The following is a 21,036-nucleotide window of genomic DNA, read 5'->3' as shown; positions in this document are numbered from 1 at the left end:
ACGCTAATCCTAGCAAATGTGAATGCATGTGGTGGAACAAAGTTGGACTCTCTTTTTTTCTTTTTAAAAATAGAGTATTATAAGTTAACTATAGTAATTTGTGAAAGCCCTTTACTCCAGGGTGAATTTTTTCTACTCTGTGTATGATTTTGGATGGGAACCAAATCAATTTTACGCATCCCCTCCAAACATAAAACACTACATAACCATAAAGCATTTTAAATGTTGAATTGTTATGGAGATGATAAAATCAGTCATATCTTTTTTACAGCTGAATAAATACAGTAATCTCACCCACATGGGATATGTTTAAAGGGACTGGCAAAGGTTTTCAGAGATTCATAACCTGTTATATCATTCATCATATATTTAGTCTTCTTGAAATTACTTTCCAACCTACGAAGCTTAGAACTTTTAACTACTGAGTTTCCTACAATGCAATTTGGAATCATAACCCTAATTATGTGCAAACTTTATCTATGGCCTCCTACGTTTCTTTGCTTTCATAAAAACAGGATGTATGCTAAGGAAGCCCATGGTTAGTTATCCGGGATTCATTAACCTTGAGTAAAACAATGAGAACTTGTTATGTTTGTGGCAGTTAACTGAGGAAAGTCTTCACCGGACCTGGCCATAGATTGCAAAACAGCCTTGTAAAGGCATAAGAGGGCCAGTTTGTTTGACATTCAGCAACAGTAATGGCTAATGGGTTTACACGACATTTGGACTCCACTATAGGACTTGTATAAGTAAATCACAGTCAAGCCCTTTTATTTCCAGGGTTTTGTTTAAGAAATCCATCATTGCCAAAGCAACAATGTTGCATAAAAGAGCCAAACAGCATCACCATGATAACACCAACTACAATCCTTTCTGTAGTAAAGCTAACGTTTCAGTAATATGGTTATTTAACCTCCCCCAAAAAATCTAGGTTTAGCATAGCAACGTGAACAGATTGTGTCTTATCTGCTTTGGTTTTCCTTGTAGCAACCCGCTGTAAAGTAAGTGTCAGTTTGTTAGAAAAATGGGAAATTTTGATTGTGATTATTTAAAATGACATTTAGAAATTATCACAATTCAAAGGTCACATAATGTTCTATTGAGTAATACAATGTGTGAATGTTAACTTCACAGAGGACCAATTTATCTCTTTCCCACACATACCACTAATCCTCAATGTTTGCTAAAACAAACCTGACAAATTCCTTAGTAAGACAAGTGCATTGTGAAGGCTCTAGCCCCATTTTCTTTCAGAGACATGGCCATGATTTCTCTGTGACAAGGATTTTCAAGCTATGTTCCTGATGATCCTGCAGCGCTTGAGCAATTTATCAAGGGATCTTCACAATAAGAGGAAAGATGAACTAACTTCACTGGAAAAACACCTCACCCAGTGCTGGTGGTCCTCAGGCTAACATCTGTGTGAACTGGGCATGCAGCCTAGCACACTCCAGAGTTCTGTGCAACACACAGGAGTCCAATGATTTATATCCAGGGACTTTTCAGTAGGCCAGTTGATTTGGAAGGGTTCCCTGAAGCTAGAAAGTTTGGATATCTCTGCTCTGCAACATCTGTTCATTCCACCCAATGCTCCAACACAGATAATATAGCAAGACTCATGCAGAACAAAAAACATTCTTGATCTTGGGCCCGTGTTCTGAGAAAATATTTCCTTTTTATACATGTAGGCAGACAACTTGCTACTATATTGATTTAAGCTCTTTTGAAGATGAGAAGGCTCATTTTTGAAAGCAATCCAGATATAGCTTTGTTTTGTTCTAAACAACTGAAATCAATCAACAGTTTTCAAAAAAGATTGTGCAGTTTTCATCAGTGAAATTAGAGTTGGGTTTAAAGAACACTAAAACCTCATTCAGAAAATCAAAGAGCAGGCAATTTTCTAACAGTTATGCAGTTTTTTTTTGGGGGGGGGGGGGTTAGTAATGGAACAGAGTCCAAAGGCACCTTAAAGACTAGCGAAGTTTTATTCAAGGTGTGAGCTTTCTTGCACATGCACATTTCATCAGATGGGATGGAATGAGACTTGCTGGTCCATACATATAAGGCAGAGGTTGAACAGGAAATTGGTATGCAAGCATAATGATTACTACTGATGAGCAATTATCCAGCACATTTGTATTCTACTTTTTCACCCTATCTGCTCATGATGGCTTATCTCAGTCCCCCCACCCCCGCAAGGACCATGTGAGGTGGTGAGAAAAAGTGAGTGGTCTAAAGCCTATGAGCCTGAGCTGAGAGGTCAGTCTGGGATTCTGGGTCTCCCTGCTCTAAGCTCAACAGTCTCTTCATGGGCTGCCTTGTATAATGTTATATCACATTATACCAGGGGAAGACAATGGACGTTATTTTAAAATTCTCATTCCACAATCCAATCAGAAACAGTACATTTTGTGGTTATGCTGCAAAAAGAGCAGTGCACTAGGGTAGAGGAGTTGAACCTTGAACAGCTAAGGCCCTCATTGAAAATTCTAAAGTGGGGCATAGCAAGGCACAAAGGGTAATCTCTGTCAGATACTTCCACAGTGATTGCAGCTACCCAAGTGAATTATTCACCCTGGATAGAATGGTAGGGAGTGTCAGCATTTCTTAGATCAGGGGTGTCAAACTCCTTTGTTACGAGAGCCAGATCTGACATAAATGAGACCTTGTCAGGCCAGGCTATGTGTGTCATAAAATATAATGCCAGATAGTGGAGATATGAACTTTATAAAAGACACAGAAACACAAGGATTTTTTAAAAAGTTTAAAATAAAACATGCTTAAAACATTAACACTAATTGATCTTAGAGGTGCTTTCGTTGTATCTCTCCTATGCAATCCAGGGAATTGGTCAAAGGAAGCTCTGGCTCTTTTCTTCCTTCCCCAGGAAACCAGGAGGGGGAGGAGTCTCGACTAATTGAAGGAAGAGAGGCTTGGCTCAATAGCTCTGCTGTGTGATTGAGAGAGCCTGGCAAAGCAAACTCTGTAGCTCCTGTGTGATTGAGCATGGCTCGCAAAGCAAGCTGTGATGCAGAAGGAAGCAAGAGAGAGGGAGAAGGAAGCAGATGACAGCCAGTTGCTTGGGGCCTGATAGGAGCCCTCTGGGGGCCTGATTCGCCCCCCCCCCAGGCCGCATGTTTGACACCCCTGAGTTAGACACTTCATTCCCAAAATATTCTTTACTTTTGACATTTTCATTTGGCACACCCAGGGGAGCATGTTAAAACGATAAGAACAACAGGAAGCAGAGAAGAAAGAATAAGTGGAAAAATACAGCAAAATGAACAGGAAACCATAAAGATTAGTGTCCAGCAATCACAGGCTGTGTGTGGACAGTTCTGCAGCTATGGTTAATGCATAATTACATACTGGAATTATGAAGCTAGAATATTTCATTACTTGTTTTGGCACTAAAATGCCTTTAGAATGCATTTTTTCTTGAACAGGATTATTTCAAAAGCTAGGATGTACTTCTGAACATCACTGCTCTGCTGTATTCATTCATTATACATTCTTCCAGGTCCATACCACACATGGCTTCCAAAATCACACAACAATTCAAAGAGGAGGCTTAAGAGTTATAGCAAAGTTGCTAAACAACATCATGGGGGTGGGGTGGATGATATTCCTTACATTAACATTATTACTGACACAGTATCAGCAGTAGCTATATCCTGGCAGGGTTGCCAACCTCCAAGAGATCTCCCAGAATTACAATTGATCTCCAGGCTACAGAAACCAGGTTCTCTGCAGCTTCACAGGGTGGACTTTATGGCACTGCGTCTCTACTGAGCTCATTCCCAAACTCTACTCCCCAAGTCTCCAGGAGGTATTTCTCAAGCTGACCTATATCCAGTTGAGGGTTGAAAGTACAAATTCTAGAAAGACTGAGAATAGAATCAAGATGGAAAACAAGAGCAACTAAGCCAACCCTAGGAAAAAAGTCCTCACGGATGCAGTACAGGAAGATCAGTCATACCCAGAGCCAATAACAGACCAGAATTTGAGCCAAAAAGCCCATTCAAGAAACAGAACACTAAGCAGAAAGAGAGACAAAGAAACTTCACAAGTCTGGCAACATGCACATCTACTATACATGTCTGAAATGGAGAGGGGAGATTTCTGTCCTTTTTTCTCTCTAGAAAATATGGGGCTCTAGAATGAAATTGAAATATATGTTCACTTTCTTATCACACTTTACCTTATTTTACTGATTTAACATAAATTGTACACTTTCTATCAGCATCTACAATACTATTTGTAACATTTAGAAATATGAACATCTCAGTTTTGTTAAAACAAAATTGAAAATATATCCAATACAGGAGCGAGAAAGCAAACCACTGCACCTTATACTACCTAAGTACAATTACTTTATTCTTGCTATATAAAAAATAAAAATAAAAGTTGAAAGTAGAAACCATAAATTTTTTGTAGTAAAGAAAAGAAGGCTTATTATTCAAAATTTAAAACACTCTTAATTGACTGGCCTGCAGGCCCTGTTCCACCCTGCCCTCCAAAGTTTTGCCAGCACTTGGAGAGGCTTTTCTTTCTCCCTCGGGTAGTCCGCTGCCACCTCCTCACCTTTTTAGGAATTGTCCACTGGGAGGATCAGGACTCCCAGCTTCCCTTCCAAGATGAGACCTTGTTTCTGTGTCTCCCATTGCCCAGCGCTTGGTCACCATGGGGACTGTTTACTGCCTTGTATGCCCCTGGAGAACACCACTTTCCAGCTGCCTTCCCCTGATGTTCTTTTTAAAATAGTGTATCCGAGAAAGAAAATATTCACAAGGATAGCACTTTTTAGCACAGCACCAGACTGAGCAAGGGATTAAAAATAACTGGATAAACACAAATCTGCTGTCCCTTTCTCTCTAAACATGTCCCATCAGATGTTTAAAAATATAGAACAGGCCCCTAAATCTTAGGAAATTACAAATCTCTACACCGTGACCATTACCTTGTAGCTCTCCTCAGCTCTTCAGGTGAACACATGGTCAAATGGCTGCCTTAGTTAACAGTTCTGATGCTCTGAAGGACCCAGCACAAAAGAGGCCTTCGTGCTCGCTCCCCTGAGTTTTATCACCTCTCTTTTCCCCACCCACTGACCAGGTCAGGCCAGCTCAGAGAAGTGTTTCCTGAAACTTCTTTCTGGAGATTATTTCAGGAACCTTTCTAATCTAAAGTCAATCAAATCTCCGTTCCCTGCTTGGAGAAGGGGGAGACCTTGACCCACCCACTAGCTCTCCTGCTAGATCTATTAGAATTTCTTAAAAGGTAGCTGAAGTGAGCCTGGAAAGCCATTGACTGACTTCCTCCTCCCTGTCTGTTCCCTGCCCAGAGAGGGGGGGGGAAAAACTTTTAAAAACACAGAACAAAGTTTTTGCACATTTCAAACCTCCAAAGGAAAAATGCATTTCTTCTCTGGGACCATCAGCAGACTAATATATTGAGTTCAAGTAACATCAACTGGTAGAAGAAGATATTGGATTTATATCCCGCCCTCCACTCCGAAGAGTCTCAGAGCGGCTCACAATCTCCTTTACCTTCCTCCCCCACAACAGACACCCTGTGAGGTGAGTGGGGCTTAGAGGGCTCTCACAGCAGCTGCCCTTTCAAGGACAACCTCTGCCAGAGCTATGGCTGACCCAAGGCCATTCCAGCAGGTGCAAGTGGAGGAGTGGGGAATCAAACCCGGTTCTCCCAGATAAAAGTCCACACACTTAGCCATTACACCAAACTGGCTCTCCAAAATACTGCAAGTAGAGTGAGGATCCCATTACAGGACTTTCCCCTTCCTTCACTTGGCTCCTGGGGGCAGCTAACCCTCACAGACAACCTGAGGAGAAGTGGGGGTCTGCACTGAGAGAACCTGGCAAAAATCTTTCCCTGTCAATGTAAATGCCATTCAATTAGCTTAAGCAGTGAAACCACACCGTTGGATTCAACCCAAGGAAAACACTGACCTTTTAAAAGTGTATCAAATTAGTCACATTTAAAACAATACAGATATCCCTGAAAATATGTTGCATACATCTACAGTAAAACAGGAATTATGTAATGCTATGAATAATTACACATCTCTTAGAAAGCATTTCGAGCAAGCAAAACCTTGCACTTCTACTAAAAAAAATGCTTTCCCATTCTTCCAAATTTCCAATTATTTTGCACTGGAAAAACTGGAGATAAGTCCAAAACTGGGGGTGGGGGTGTTTTTCTGTTTGAATTTTCTCAGTTTTTGTTCTAGGTCATTACATCTCTAGAAGTAGGTAGGCAATGAGACTAGAGACAGACTGAAAAGTAGAAATACACAAGATTTTAGGAACCACGAAGACCAGACCAGGTGCAGGCTGCTGCTCACACAAAGAGCTGGGATGACTGATCACCATGCCAGGCAAAATCACCAGGATGGTGTTTGAGGGGGAGAGAATGTTTCTCCAACCCAAGATGCAAATGGATCACTACATGAGGCAACCATAGGAAAAGCAGGGGCTCTTGCTGGAGCTCCTGACAACATGGAGCTCTACTCACTGAATTATGAACTGTGTCAGTAGCAGAGGAGACTGAGAATGGAGAACAAACCTTTTGTAGGATGATGATTTTTAAAGAATCTAACTTGCATTTTTAAAGAACATATTTTTATTTCCCTCTATGAGTAGTCCCTTAAAAGTATGTAGCTACAGGAAGAGGAGGAGGACAGCTGAAACCAGAGCATGGAAATCCTTAAAGGGAGGTGACGAAAGTCCACTCCATGTAGAAATTTCATAAACTTAAGCTGCAGCACACTTTTATTTCAATGTCTTTACGGAGAAACTGCCAAATCTTGAAGGCTTTTCTTTTCACTCAACACTTTCCCACCGTTGTGAGAACTATTTCTCATTAAGAACCAAATTGTTTTCAGATGCTCTGCTATAAGATGTTTCCTTAGAAACCACTTGGTAAAAGGCTGTGGCTTTCTTCCATAGAAAAACTCAAGCAGTGAAAAGGCAGATTTTCTGGCATAAATCAAATCCAATTTCTAGGGTTCACTAAACCTTTTATCCTCAGAATAATGTTTTGTGACTAGATCTGAACAGTTAATAGTGCACGAAGAATTGCTGGTGTGAACCAGTTTTAAATGATTTCCACTTTACGCCTTTTGTTAAAGCCAAGTTAAATTGCTTCCCGTACTTCATATACCTGGATGGGTTCTCTGGTTCCCTGGAGTCGTTTTTATTCCTAACATGATAGAGGGAGAAACCTGTCAGACCATTGTGAGACCTGTAATCTTACTGAGAAACTGCTTTGCTAATGAGACCAATCAAAAGAATGCCGTGATTTATAACTTTCACAAAAGATCAAATTCTTTTCCCTCCTAAGCTAATTGATCAGAATACAGGATACCAGGCTGCTTTTCCCATACTAACTCTGTGTATTACTTCACCACCTATTTAAAAAGCATTTTCAGATACATACTTATTGTCTCAGTTATAGCAGCCATTGGGGTGGTTTCTTGTCTATAATGATGACAACACACCTCCATCATCAGTGCCATGTACTTCTGCACACTAAAGGCTTGGGATCTCCTACACAGAATCCCAACAAATTTACAGAAAGTCACAACAGTTAAACCAACTTGTTTTATAAGAGTGCCATTAATTTCATTATGCCCATGCCCTGTAGTTTTTTGTTTTTAATGGCTTGTTTTGTTTTTATATTCATCACATGATGATTTTATGGTGCTCTCATTTGCAAGCCACTTTGAGGAATTTTAATCAAGCCTTGTTTATTATATACATCTGATGTTTAAAAGCCAGGTAAGTGTCTGCAATACCAATATAATGGATGGATTCCAACTAACAGAGAAACACTAGGAACAAAGTTTGAGACCAGTGGCAGCTTTAAGACCAACAAAGTTTTATTCAAGGTATAGCTTTCGTGTACAAGCACACTTCCTCAAATACAGTGAAAGAGAATTTCCTCAACCATTATATATAGAAGAGGGGGGGTTAGTTATCAGGAAGGGCCAGTTAGAGGCATCATGCATAAGTATTGGGTGATTATAGCTGAAGTTGGATTAAAGCAGTTGGTAAGATCTATGAATGGCAGTAAATTTAGCGTAGAAATACAAGAGTTAACAAACAGATGTGAGAATGAAGTTTGAGTTGAGAGACACCTTCAAGACAAACAAAGTTCAATTCTGGGTATAAGTGAGAACTGAAAGACTTAGCATGTATACATGTACACTCCTTCAGGTTCATTGAAATAAATTTCCTCAAATATTTCATATGGGGGGGGGGTAGTTGCCAGGAAGAGTTAATTAGAGTCACAATGCCTAGGTAACGAAGCCATAAATATACCTAAACTGGAATAATACATAGGGTAAGACAGGTAAATAGAGCAAATTGGCATGCAGACAATAAAGGAGTTAAGAGCAGATGTGAGAACTAAGTTTGAGTCCAGCAGCACCTTTAAGACTAACGAAGTTTGATTTCTGGGTATAAGTGAGAACAGAGTGACTTAGCATGAGTAGAGACATAAGAAGGCAATATCTCTGTTAAGCCCTGGAGATTCCATTGTCCTGAGTGTGTTGTTAACAACTTGTAATTCGGGAGTCTCCCATTACAGTCGGTTTCTGAATTTCCTTTGCAATAAAACAGCTACTTTGAGATCCCCCACTGAGTGACTTGGGAGGTTGAAATGTTCTCCTACAGGTTTCTCACTAAGCCTCTGACTACCCCACTCCAACCTTGAAAATGTGCAGAAACCCACTAGGCAGATCTCAGGCCATCCAATGTCGAATAGCAGAGAAGAGTATTCTCACAAAGCTGGTGTCTCCAAGGAGAGTCATGCATTATTATTTTTATTTCATATTTTGCTACCTAATGCTGAACCAAAGTAGTTTACAACATTCTCTCTTGCTCCATTATTCCTAGAAGTTAAAGCCAAGGTGGGAAATTGAGTTCTGAAGACTATTTTTTCCATTCATTTCCAAAGGAAAAATTGGAAATTTGGGGAACACAAACATTTCCAGTAAATATTTTCTGTTTTGAAATGAGTTAAATGTTTGTTCAGGCCATGTTTTACTTACTCAAGATGTGTGTGGGATGAGTGTTTTATGCAAAACAATCTACACTATCAAACAGCGATATTCCTGTATGTACAGATGTACAACTCATGTGGCTAATTTTGGCCCCAGATTTTCTAGGTGTATAATACGCTACTAAACAACTCTATGTTTTCAGTGTTATAAACTTTATCTCGATGCTGCTACTGCTATTAAGACTGTGACTATTTCTGTCAACATAACATATTTCCCTTTTATTAGAAACTGTGTTTTCTGTTTGCATCTTTCATCTCTTCCTTTTCTCAGATGGCAAAAGTTAAGATACATGTACTAAGGCAGCGGAAGATGCAGCAGTTTGCAGCATACTTGCTCAAGTTCTCTCTCTCTAGTACTGGGTATATCGACAATTCTGCATATACATACATTTCATTAGTATGGCAAACAAAATGATTTTATATTTAAAGTTAGATATTATACATTTCACTTTGTTCAGGCAATAAAATAGGGTTAGGTTGGATATGAAAGTAAAAATACAATCCTAAAACTTACTAATATTATTCCACATAAAGTTGTACTGTGAGTATTATCAATATTCCCTTTTCCCACAGAACATTCCCTCCCACCATGGCTGTAAAATTCCCAGAAATGTTAATCTCCAGTTGTATCTTATTTATTTTTCCTTTTAAACTGACAAGTAATGGCTAAGCCAGACATTGATTCTTCTTTTATTTTTGTATGATCTGTAAATGCGTCTTTTTCATGTGTTATACATTTGGGGGGGGGGGGGGGAGATTTTAAAACAAGTAATCTAGGTAATAGCATCTATTGAGGATCGTAACAACAATTCTCCCACACACACACACACCCCAATGATCCCAAGGGGGACATGAAAATCAGCATTCTCCCCCTGACTCAGCTAAGGACACAATGGCTGCAATCCAAGTTTTCGTTTCACATGATACAGCCATTCAGATCTGCCAAGAGCCTTTGACTAAGAAAGAAGGTCTGGCATTACAAATGTACCATGTATAGGGTAAAAAGAATTGTTGCAGGCCACCATCCTAGATTTTAGAAGTGGGGGGGGGGACAGCACTATCAGTTTTAAGAACATTAACTGTTCGTTAGAATAAGCAAGGATTAACAATGCTCTTCATCAGATTAATTTTAAAAAGGAACTGCATGCTATTTTTTTAAAAAAACAACAACAAAGTGGTCTTCATTCCAGTGGGAAGCACCATGCCTAAGCCATATACTGAAAGCATCCACTTATTTCATTCAGGGGTTGACTAGCCCTGAGCCTCTCAGTGGCACAAAGTGAATGTGTGGTGGCACACTTGGCCTGCAGAATGAAGCCTCATCATGACATACCTTCAGGCCTACCTTATGAATGCTGCACTACCAACTCAGATGATTAGAAGCTAAACTACTAGGGCTGCCAGTCTCCAGGTGAGACCGAAGGATCCCCTGGAATTATAGCTCATCTCCAGACTATAGAGATCCATTCCCCTGGAGAAAACGGATGCTTTGGAGGGTAGGCTCTGTGATACTGGAGTGAAATGCCAATCTACATAATTTTCCTCTTCCAGTGGAGGTTCAGGAGGACTGGTAAGCAACTGGGCTTTCCTTAATTAGTGTGTGGTTCCTTTCCTCTTCAGAACTTTCTTCTTCCTAGGAAGTGTGTGGAAGAAAGTATTTCATTCATTCCCACATCCTGTGGCAGCCATTTAGTTTGGCTCTGCCCTCTGCAACATTCATTTTGTGGTGCCACTCACTTCCCCCTCTCAAAATTCCTAATGTGCCAACATGCTCAAAACTGGAGACCTCTGAGCTAGAGGTTCAGTATCCAGTATCTTCAGCTAAAAGGATACCAGATGATGTGAAAGAGCTTTCCCTGAGACTCTAGAGCAGGGGTGTTGAGCTCATTTTTTATGAGGGATGGATCTGACATAAATGAGACCTTGTCGGACCGGGCCATGTCAGGCTGGGCCATATGTGTTCCTATTTAAGATTAGGTAGCAGAGATATAAACTTTATAAAGGACACAAACACAATTAAAGATTAAAAGAAAACTTAAATAAAACATTTTAAAACATTAACACTCGGTCTTAAAGGTACTTTCTTTGTATCTCTCCCATGGGATCCAGGGAACCAAGCAAAGGAAGCTCTGGCTCTTTCCTTCCTTCCCCAGGAGATGAAGATGGGGAACTGCTTCAGCCAATAGAAGGAAGAGATGCTTGGCTCAGTAGCTCTGTTGTGCAATTGCAAGAGCCTGCCAAAGCAAGCTCTCCCTTCCTCCCCAATGGAAAATCCTCAGCCAATGGAGAAAACAGAGGTTTTGTTCTGTAGCTCCTGTATGATTGAGGAAACCTGGCAAAGTAAGCTGTGATGCAGAAGGAAGCAAGAGAGAGGAAGAAGGAAGCATGATGACAACCAGTTGCTCAGGGGCCTGATTTGGCCCCCAGGCCACATGTTTAACACCCCTGCTCTGAAGAGTCACTGTCAGCCAGAGTAGACAATACTGATCTTAGTCCACCACAATCTATAGCACTCTGGTGTAGAATGTCTTTACTCTTTTTTTCTCTTTCCCCCTTCCTTCCTTCCATCATTTGTGTGTCTATGTCTGTACCTCAAAGTCAACTTCTGGTAACTGACCCCTACTAGGGGCATGGAGGATATTCAGAGAAGTGGTTGAATAAAACCCGCCCCTGTTCTCCTGACTGCTGGTATTTCAAAGAGGTCTCCCATCCAAGTACTTGCCTGAGTCAACCCTGCTTAGCTTCCGAGATCAGGCTTGCTTGGGCTATCCAGATGAAGACAACTTTAAACATGCTAGGTACAATCATCCACATTTTTGGTACCCATTTTCAGATACTACTAGAGTGATCCAAGTGAATTCAACCATGCTTTAAAGACATGAATTTGAGCTAGCCACTTTCTGAGCTTATCCTATCCTCACAGAGTTGTTATGACGATAAAATGGAATGGCTATTTTCGCCCCCTTAAGGAAAAGGTCATATAGCCCATAAATAAAAATAGAAGTCCTGTAATTTCAAAAACAGAACTTCCCTGCTCATCATAAATAGAGCCTTTGGTTTTACTTTGTGGATTTGTAAGATCCAGCAATATGCTGCAAAATAATTCTTTTTTTTTTTTTAGTCCCCCCCATCCCCCAAATCCTTAGCATGTAGTTTACTAGGTCTTATTCATGGCTCCAACCATTTGTTGTTGTTGTTTAAAAAAATACATTTTTAAAAACCTGACAATTTCTCATAAGAAAGTAAAAGAGAACAGATAAAATGAAGCCTGCATTAAACCTCCTGATTTCAAAGACAATTGAAATATGCATACATAACTAACTGGTCCTGATGCAATGATCTCTATTATCAATCTAAAAAAAACCTCAAAATGGGGTAAATAAATACTGTAGTTAATTTTGAGGATTTGGTACCAAGTACTGGATCCAGGACTCCTTTTGTCCACGTTCAATACTTGACCACAGTGACTCTTTAGGAGAAGCTGGATACTGCTTGGCTGACCCACGAAAATGCTTTAACATTTTGGCACCTAGAAAATGCTTTTTAGTTTAAATATAGAATACGCAATCAAAATGAAATTTCCAATTTCACAGGAACTAAAAACAACACTTGAACCACCAAAAAGACAGCTTTTTGAGGCTTTTATGGAAGTCATGCACGGTTTGTTTAGAACAAGCACAGCACCTACAAATTTGCAGCAGCGGTACATGAGGGAGCAATTTCGCTATGACTCGATAAAAAGTTCACAGAAGTATCTTTCTAAGGCTGTAGCTAATCAAATACTTTGTAACACCAGGAGAGTCCATTTATTATGTTTTTCACCTCCCATGTCGCCTTTTAACAAAGAATGTCGTCACACTAAATGTGCAGTTTCCAAAGAGCAAGTTTGCCTGAAAAACCTGCTTTACTTACTGGATATTTTTTCTCCAACTGTTCTAGGCAGTTTGCAACAACAAAACTCTGTAAACAAAAGTTTTACAAGGCCTTGATAGAAGCTTTGATAAAGACCAGGAAGTGAGGGCTCTTTACTTATGTCAATTTAGCTTTATATAGAACAATGTGCAAATCTCTTTTAAAAGGAGACAAAGGGGTCTGTGTAAGCTGAGGTATTTTGCAGACATTATTTTGAAGACCTCTAGCTTGTTGTGTTCCTGGAAGATGCTGGGATTCTTCATCATGAGCTTCTGAAGAAGAAAACTGGTAATGTCAGAACAATATACTTGAACTACAGCTTTGCTTACCTCTGCTGATCCTCCCTGCAATGCAGAGAATGCTGGCATATTTTAGGCAACAATAAGCCAACTTTAGTCTTGAAGAGTCAATCAGTTTCCCCCAGAACCCTTATAGTCCACTGATGTGTTCTAAATTTACAAACCAAAGGTATACATACATTCAAAGTTTCTTTAAAATTTAAAGCATAACTAATCTGCATCAAGTGGTACTGAATATGCGCACTTCCTTAAGGGCATAAGTAGTGCATTCTCATAGCAGAAAAAGATCCTAGAATCATAGAGTAGGAAGGGACCTCCAGGATCATCCAGTCCAAACCCCTGCTCTCTCTCTCGGCTTGGCTTCGCGAACGAAGATTTAAGAAGGGTGCAATAGTCCACGTCTGCTGCAGGCTCGCTGGTGGCTGACAAGACCAATGCGGGACAGGCAGGTCCGGCCACAGTGGCTGCAGAGAAAAGTCTGATTTAGGGTTGGTGCTATAGCAGTGCGATTCTTCCTCAATCTCCTTTTGTCCTCAAGACCAGCTATGCGTGCGTTCTCAAAGGAAGAGACAGCCTGGTGGATGGTGTGCCTCCATGCTTTGCGATCTGAGGCTAGGTCAGACCACTGGTGATGGTTGATGCGACAGGTGCCAAGGGATTTCTTCAAGGAGTCCTTGTACCTCTTCTTTGGTGCCCCTCTACTTCGATGGCCAGTGGAGAGTTCGCCATACAGGGCAATCTTGGGAAGGCGGTGGTTTTCCATCCTAGAAATATGCCCTGCCCAGCGCAGCTGCGTCTTCAGCAGCAGTGCCTCGATGCTGGTAACCTCCGCCCGCTTGAGGACTTCAGTGTTGGTCACAAAGTCACTCCAGTGGATGTTGAGGATGGTGCGAAGGCAGCGCTGATGAAAGCGCTCGAGGAGTCGCAGGTGATGACGGTATAAAACCCACGATTCGGAGCCGTAGATGAGGGTTGTCATCACAATCGCTTTGTAAACATTGATCTTTGTGCCTTTTTTCAGATGCTTGTTGCTCCACACTCTTTTGTGCAGTCGGCCAAATGCACGGTTTGCCTTTGCCAGCCTGTTGTCAATCTCCTTGTCAATCTTGGCATCTGAGGAGATGATGCACCCCAGGTAGCTGAACTGCTGGACTGTGATGCACCCCAGGTAGCTGAACTGCTGGACTCTGCTGGAACTGCTGAAAACCCCTGCACAATGCAGGTAATTCACAAATACCGCCCTCCCCCTAAATTCACAGGATCTGTATTGCTGTCAGATGGCTATCCAGCCTCTGTTTTAAAACCTCCAAAGAAGGTGAGCCCACCACCTCCTGAGGAAGCCTGTTTCACTGAGGAACTGCCCTGTCAGGAAGTTCTTCCTAACATTGAGCCAGAAACTCTTTTGATTTAATCTCAACCCGTTGGTTCTGGTCCTACCTTCTAGACCAGCATTATTTACAGAAATTTTCACATAGCTGGCTTCATATGCTTCTCTAAAACTCGCCAGCAAACTCCAGTCTACCCTTTGCTCTGATGGAGTTTCAGTTCCCATGGATGTTGTGCTTATCTGATCTGAAGGTGCACCCTAAAACAAGACGAGCTCATCTAGAAATGGTTCCCACAAGTTTAAATTGCTCAGCACATTCAGTATCAGCTCTACACTCCATATTCACTGCCTATGTTCTTGTTAACAGCAGGACTGTAAAAAACAAATTGTAGTTTAACATGCACCAGAATGGTCAACGTTCCATTTATGTCACAGTATAACCTCACTTGGTAGTTTCCATCAGGTTTAATTCCATCCCCACTTAGAAAGTGTTTGGTTTCTCAGTTGTGGCAAAGTTGTAATATTGAACTAAACTATATTATAACATATGGAACTGTTTAGACTAAGTGCTTTGAGAAAGCCACATGAAAAAGCCATTCAGAAAAACCACAAAGGGGCCCAAGAATGATTACACAAGGCAGCCCACATTTATGTCATTCTTCTATGACGTGACCGTATGCTTGTTTGCCCAAAATAGTGTTCTGCTGAGTTCAGTGGGCCTTTAATCGCAGGTCGACAGGAACCATAGGATTGCAGCAACATGTTTTGTAATAGTTATTCAGGTTCACTTCATAATACTCCTATATATTATTTGGCTTATGTTTGTCTAACACTCTGTCAAAATGTTCCTATACAACTTGGCCTTCCTAAACAGCTGAAGGCTTTTAAGGCATGCAGCATCAGGTTGCAGCTCTTTTTCAGGCTTAAGCAGCCAGGAGGTAGGGCTGACCAGGTGAGAAAACTCAGCCCTTAGTGAAATGTTCTCCCAGGACAAACAGGGGAGGCTTATTCTCCTTGGTCTACATGATTTATCCTGAAAGTTCTGGGCAAGGAGTTATCCAGGCTTCTAAGACCTTAAAGAGCAACAGAATTTGGTCTTACTTCCCAGTGCATCCTGCAACTATAATCAATGAGTTTCCCTGAATAATAAATGTTGCACCCAGCTGGCACCAAGTTCTGCAGAACTGTAATATACATGCAGCCCTGGACATAGTAAACTTGATGCCTCTTTCAAGGTCCCTGTCCAGCATCATAGCCATCAAGAACAACAACAAAAATCTACTCCCAGCACCATGTCAGAAAACAGTACAATCCAGCTCCTAGCAACAATTAAGCTTCTAAGCACAAATGGTACATTTACTGTGAATTTTCTCTGGTTGTACCATTCATCTCAATTGTTTCTGCAACTTTCCCCAACAGAAAAGCTAAAGTTTCAGAGCATATACAGCAAGGCAAGAGGGAGGGATGTGTGCCTGCACAGAAGACCACTCAATGAACAAAAGTTAGAGGTGAGTACAACCCTTTTTCATCATCATGACTTCTGTGCAATCCCACACTGGGAGACTAGCAAGCTCACTGAGTGGTAGGTGTAAAGCACTCAAAGGAAGAGTTCATACATGACCACCTTCCAAAGAGGTGTTTAACATCCAATATTGACATTCACCCAAAGCTTCTTTATAAAGGAGCAGAGAGCTCTCTAAAAGTGTCCCAGCTGAAATACATGCAAGAACGTGTCAAAGAAACATGGAATGTGTCAAATAAATGCGTCAAAGAAACATGGTTCTGCTGGAGAGAGCCATGATATGTAAAATGGGAACAGCCATGCACTCAAACCACTCAGAGCCTCCTCTGCCAGTTCACTCTGTTCCTTCTTCTTCCTGCTGGCCTCACAAACCACCTGCAAGAGCATCACAACCCACTTTCGGGCTATGACTCAGAGGCTGAAAATCACTGCCTTCATTAACATCTTCTAGCTGCCTTCAAGTCTGGATTACTTTGTTTATTCCCAGACTGCCAGCTGTACCCATTTCCTCATCCTTCCCTTTGTACCAGTTCCAGAGAGATCTTGTATCAGATGAAGAGGGCAAGACCTTGTCACCTAGGCTCTGATGAGTAGCCAGCCACAGTGCCAGTCCTGATGGCTGCATAGGAAGGAAACAAGTCTTTTAAAAGAAACAACATGCCCTGTTCCACAGTCAGCCAAAAGAAACATCCGAATCCAAGAAAACAGTTTTATAACTGCTTATTGAACAGAACAGTCCTTTTCTCTGATTTTGAGAAAACAGCAGGAAGTGGCAATATTTATTTGCTGTCCTTCACTGATAAAAGAGATAAAAGTTTCCCAAACTTCATAGTGGAAGCTCAGGTGCCTGACAACCTGGGGCAAAGCAAATTTCTCCTTATTTTATATTATTCCTGGCTACAGTGTGATAGAATACATCAATGTGAAAGCAGAAGGGGAAAAGAAATCAGGGAAAAAAAGTTTTCCCCGTTTCCCCTCCCTGGATTCTTTTGGATAGCATGGAAAAAGTATCCTATGAAATATAATTTTAGTTGAGTGAAATATTTTTGAAGACCAAATTTGACTCACTTAAAAAATATACCATGCAGAATTTGATACAAGGCTATTGAACAGTATTAGATAATGATAATTCATGTATATAGACATGTACAACGTATATTTCAAAGATATGTATATTATTTAAATATGAAATATTTTGGCAACAGTGAGTATGCAACGTGTTTGATAATAAATGATTAAAAAGCTCAGCATTTTTGGTGTTATGACATTTAACTCTATATCCAAACATGCAACTAGCCTTTCCAACTGTGAAAGGACAAATCTGTTTTTGATCAAATGATACATTCCCTTTTCTTTACTGAAAAATTACTTATTTCACTTTTTTTATTTTTTTCTGTCTCATAGCTGGCAAAACTATACTAAGATAGCAGAAGTTTGTAGCTCTCTCATTCTCAAGTACTGCATATATTTTCAGTGTCACTTGTAGAAAGCTAGGCATTTATAAAACTCCATAAATGTCCCAATCAGTACCATTTAATATGCCAAGAGATAAATGATGGTTTAGGTTTGATAGGAAATAATAAATAAATAAAGTATTGTGTATATATTTCCATCCCCCCACCCCCCACCCCAACTTTCATTACACTGAAATGGGGAGATCCCCCCGGCTTTAAAATTCCTGGATCTTCTAAGACAGCATGAATCCTGACATATCACTATGAATTGCTTAGTATTGGTTCCTGTCACATATGCACTAGCTGCTTCATTACGAGGAGTTATAAAAGTTATTTCTAGACAAGGTTAGGAAGAACAAACAAGTCTTCAAAGAATGCTCACCTAATCTCCCAATCACAAATAGGAAGGCTTATGTCTTGTGCTTGTTCAAAGCAAGGCTTTTTTATAGAAAAAGCCCAGCAGGAACTCATTTGCATATCAGGCCACATCCTGATGCCAAGCCAGTCAGAACAGCATTCCTGTGCATTCGTCCTATTTCTCCTTAATTGAGGCTGCAGTGATGCTGACAAAACACATAAATCTATGCACCATTTCAGAATATCTCTTGATTATGACCACGTGGATAACAATCATCATCACCAATAAAAGCCCAACCATGGTGGCAAATCTGAGAATTTTCATTCGTTGGATGTGGCCTACGCAGAATTGGCTTGCACTGTCTCTGGCATGCCATTTGCTGATTCTGCTCTCCCCCACCCACTGCCAGCCCCGTCAGGCAAGAACCCCACCAGACCTTTCAGCGAGACAGTTCTCTGCTGACAGATTCTTACTGATCTGGGGACTTACTGATCAGTACTGCCTCTCAAGCCTGTAGCCAGAAAATTTTAGACAGGGGGCAGGGGATAAAATTTTAGGTGGGGGGGGGGCACAGGCCACAAAATGATATCACAAACTTTAAAAACACCTAGGCAGCCTGCTCTCCTGTTGAGCCATCACTGTGGTACTTCAGGAGTGTGTGCACCGGCACGTATATGAACGAAAAAGCTGCAAGAGAGCAGGGAAGGCGGCATGAGAGTGAGAAAGCGGCAGGGGAGCAAGAAAGCTGGTATGAGAACTGAGAAAACGGTGCTGTGGCAGGAAAGTGGGGAAAGCAGCAGGAGAAGAGAAGGGAAGGCAGCAGGACGAGAGCGGGGAGGGTGGCAGGACGAGAGCGGGGAGGGCAGCAGTAGGAGGCCACTCCTGACTACGGCTGCCATTTCCAGGTTGGTGGGAAATACCTGGAGATTCTGTGGTGGACTTTGTGGAGGGCATAGGAGTTAGAGCTTCAGAGTGGGGTCTGCCAGACCCAGGTTCTTGCTGCGGAAGCTGATTTCAGATCCGTCACAGACTTGCAGCCTAACCTACCTCACAGGGTTGTTGTTCAGATCACATGGGGGGGGGAGAACAGGAGAATTATGTAAACTGCTTTGGTCCTCTCCCCACTGTGAAGAAAGACTCTAATTTTCCTATGTAGATGCTGCAGAGAGGGGGAAGGTGATGGAAAGCTGAAGAGGCAGATAAAGGGAAGGAGATAGGGTTGCCAACTCCAGGTTAGGAAATTCCTGAATATTTAAGGGCCTGGAGAGAGTGGGGTTTGAGAAGGGGTGAGACCTCAGACAGGTGCAATGTCATAGACTCCAAACAAACAATTTCCTCCTGGGGAACCACTGTTGCCAATCTCCAGGTGAGGACTGGAGATCACTCAGAATTTTAACTAATCTCCAGATGGCAGAGATTACTTCCCCTGGTGAAAATGGCTGCTTTGCAGGGTGGACAGATAATCAGGGTGCTAAAGACCAACAATGTTATCTGAGACAGATTGTTGGTCTGAAAGGTATCATTAAAATCTCTGAGTCAGAATTCATTGAGGCCAGTCCTGACTACGGCTGCCAGTTACAGGTTGATGGCAAATTTCTGGAGATTCTGTGGTGGAGTTTGAGGAGGGCACAAGAGTTAGGGCTTCAGAGTGGGGTCTGCTGTGGAAGCTGTGGAAACGGACTGATTTCAGACCAGTCACAGTCTTCCAGCCTAACTTGCCTCACAGGGTTGTTCAAATTACACAGAGGGGAGAGGAGATTGATGTACACTGCTTTGGTCTCTCCCCTCCCCCCACCATGAAGAATGACTGTCATTTTCTTATGTAGAAGCTGCAGGGAGAGGTAACGAGATAGGGTTGCTAACTCCAGGTTAGGAAATTCCTGGAGATTTAAGGGGTGGGGCCTGGAGAAGATAGGGTTTGAGGAGGGATGGAACCTCAGACAGGTACAATGCCATTTCCTCCAAGGGAACCACCATTAATCACTCAGATTTATAAATGCTCTCTAGATGGCAGAGATCAGCTCCCCTTGAGGTAGGGGGGGAGTCAATGCCTTCATTTGTGTTGGTGGAAAGACAACAAGGGTGGCGGGCACTTGCCCATAGCCTCCTTCTAGAGTCCATTGTATTTTTCTTCATAACGGGCCTTACTCCTAATCTTTTCTATTTCTGATGTGTTCTACATACAGTTCGTATTAATCGGTCCCTTAAACTGCTACTATTTTATAAGTAACCTTTTCCTAACCATTTTTCTTTTTGACAAACATATTCACAATGCCATGAGACAGAATTTTTACAGGTACAGTTTTTTTCTTCAAGTTGAGAAAACCATACTTGTGTGTCATGAGCCAACAAATATAGAGACTGGGAGGGGAGGATATGGCAACCAGAGCTCACCAGCCCTATTTCATAAGCAAATCTTGTGACAGCCTTAATGCTTCATCTACCCAATGGATACAGTACAGAAAATCCTCAAAAGTTTACAGCGCAAAAGCTACTCAATACATTGCATGCTAAGAACCTAAACACTTATGTGACCTCAAGGACACCTATTGTACCTCTATGCAAATCACTGTGCTCTGAGAGTATCTCAGAGCCAGTGACATCACACCCTGAGGTGAAGCAGCAGCCAGGGTTTCTGGCAGGTGGAAGGCCCACAGTTGCAAAGCCCCCCTCCCCCCCAATCACATGCTGCCAGGGAAGAACCTGCAGGTAGTGTACAGTGGTGGCACTCCTGGCAGGCACACTGGTTTTATTCCTATCTGTACATACCACTCAGCATCATTGGGGAAACAACATGTGGTCAGTGGAACAGGTCACAAACAGGCAGGTGGGGATGTATAGGAAGGAAAGCATGAGTGGAGGTCCTAGCAGTGGTCAGAACAGAAGAGGGAGGCTCTCTACCCAGGGCCCCTTAACATCTGGTACCAGCCCTGAACTACCTTCTTTTAATCAACCAGTCCTGGTAGTGAATAATTCTGCTATATTTATATCAGGTGTGACTGATTTGGTGAAAAAGCAAAGATGCAATAGAATTATTCCTCATCATTGGAAGCTGCCTGCTGAATCTCTGTATGAGTCTCTGT

At 41.6% G+C, this 21,036-nt stretch overlaps 1 protein-coding gene across 2 annotated transcripts in view; it reads right to left on the bottom strand.

The window, feature by feature from the left end:
- LOC132566843 (uncharacterized oxidoreductase ZK1290.5-like) overlaps nt 1-21,036 on the bottom strand; it is a 101,382-nt gene that overhangs the window by 79,421 nt on the left and 925 nt on the right. The window lies entirely within an intron of this gene.

Source organism: Heteronotia binoei, chromosome 2 (genome assembly GCF_032191835.1).
Source record: "Heteronotia binoei isolate CCM8104 ecotype False Entrance Well chromosome 2, APGP_CSIRO_Hbin_v1, whole genome shotgun sequence".
NCBI lineage: Eukaryota > Metazoa > Chordata > Lepidosauria > Squamata > Gekkonidae > Heteronotia > Heteronotia binoei.
Note: the sequence above shows the minus strand (reverse complement) of the source record. Positions and strands in the feature narration are given on the sequence as shown.